Raw genomic sequence first — 2061 nt, 5'->3', positions numbered from 1 at the left:
GGGGGGGACGAGGAGAAACGAAACGGCAGCCAATCAGCAGCCATAGCGCGTTAGAAGGCGCGGGACTCGACTGCATGCGGCATTTATTCTCCTCCATGCAGCGCATGCTAAGTCAGGGGCAAAATAGTCCAGAATTTTACTCCAGCAGCTGTTCTTGGTATCCAGGATTCCTCTTATACGCAAAGAAAAGAAAAACGGAGGGTGCATCTTTTTTGGCATCATATCTTCTTTCGTATTAATGAAAGAACATACAACTCCGTGTATGGTTCAAAAAATAATCAAGCACTAAATTTGAAGTTCATTGAATTGTTGCTTTCTTATGCTATTTCCACAAATATATTGATAGACCTTTAAAGTTGCTACAGTCTACAGTCAAATACAGGGTCTCCTATTGTGGTCATATAGCAAACAATCTACACGTGTCTCAATCTCTCTCTTTCTTTGTATAAGTAGGAATACCTTGAAAAAACCCAGGAGAAATCTCCACAAATCAACAAACACTGCTTAGTTTGGTGTGCTGTTGTATGTCCCAATATTTAAGGGCTGCACCGCAGATTGTGATCCAGTGACGAATATGTGTTGATAGATCAGCGTCCAAGGGAAGTTGTGTGATTTCTATGCCTTCAGAAACCATTATATCAAGATACCTATGATTACAATTATTTCTCAAACAGAGAAAAGGAAATTAAACAATGGTCATGGTCCTAGACTCCCAGTACAGCCGGCAGTACACATTGACGAACAGCATATGCGACACCACCTCCAGCGTAGCAAGCACTCGGACCACTACTGTATCGCAACCTTGACAAACCGACAGCCATGAACGGGAGATCCATCTTATCCGACATGGCTCCGTTAACCGCCGGCGGCAAGAGTGGGGGGTGCGGCATCAGGGCATCTCCAGCCGCGCCCCCAAGAAGACCTCCCCAAGCGATTTTTTCGCGTCGGCGCCGAAAAAACGGTCCAGTCGCGCCTTCAGGAGCCCGATTTTCGCGGGCTTGGGCCGAAAACAGCGCCGGCGGACCCAGCCCGAACCTGGCGCCCTGGGGGACGCCCGGGGGCGCCGGGGCGAGTTGTTTTGGCACGAACAAGCCGCGGGCCAGCCGCGTCAGCGACTTCGGCGCCTCGTCTCCCCCCAACAGCCTCGGTTCCCGCGGGGAATCAATGGCAAGGCTGCCGCCGGTCAGCCTTGCCATTGATTCCTTCACGGGCGGCGCTTCACGGGACGGCGCGCCGACGCCTCCCCTCCCTCGCATGCGTACACACGGGCGCGGCCTGGCTATAAAAGCCGGCGACCACCATTCCACTCTCCTGTACCCCCACCAGCCCCGCCCGCCCCCTCGCCGCCGTCCAGCCCTCCCTCTCCCTGCCTCTCCCGAGCGCCATCGCCATGGCAGAACGTTTCCCCGGAGACGAGGCGGCGGCCAACGGCTTCGGCCGCCGTTCGCTCCGCGTATTGGAGTCCTGGCTCCTGTTCCAGGCGAACATCCCGGCGCCGCCGGACATGCGCGCCGGGCCATCGGGGTGGAGACTCAGCGCCGGGGGAGTGCCCGTTCCCCCGTTGCCCGACGCCGCGGCGAAGCCGGAGTACTTCGCCGAGGAGGTCGAGATCGCGCGCGCTTCCCTCATCGACGCCCAACGCTCCCTCCCCCAGTACGCCGCCGACAACCACGCGGCCTGGGCGGCGTATTTCGAGCGCCGCCAGCAGCAGCGTTTGGCGTCCACCAACGGCGCGCCGGTGGTCGGCGGGCGGCAGAACAGCGAGGGGCGCCACCTCTGGTGGAGCGTCCCCGGCCGCACACTCGGGGGCGTGCTCATGCACCTCGAGGGCGGCAACGACCCGCCGTTGGCGTACCTCCCGGTGCAGCACCAACGCGTCGGGGCATGGGCGCCAAGGCGGTTCGGGTCCTCCTCCTCCTCTTCCTCCTCCCGATCCTCGTCGCACTCCTCCGGCACTCCGGCCCTACTCGGCGTCAAGGCCGAGCCCGCGGCGGAATCGCCGCTCGGCCGGCGCACTCGCAGCGCCGGCATCGTCATCAACGAGGGCGGCCGGCGCCCCCC

The sequence above is a fragment of the Triticum dicoccoides genome, chromosome 7B, assembly GCF_002162155.2.
Source record: "Triticum dicoccoides isolate Atlit2015 ecotype Zavitan chromosome 7B, WEW_v2.0, whole genome shotgun sequence".
Classification (NCBI taxonomy): domain Eukaryota; kingdom Viridiplantae; phylum Streptophyta; class Magnoliopsida; order Poales; family Poaceae; genus Triticum; species Triticum dicoccoides.
Note: the sequence above shows the minus strand (reverse complement) of the source record.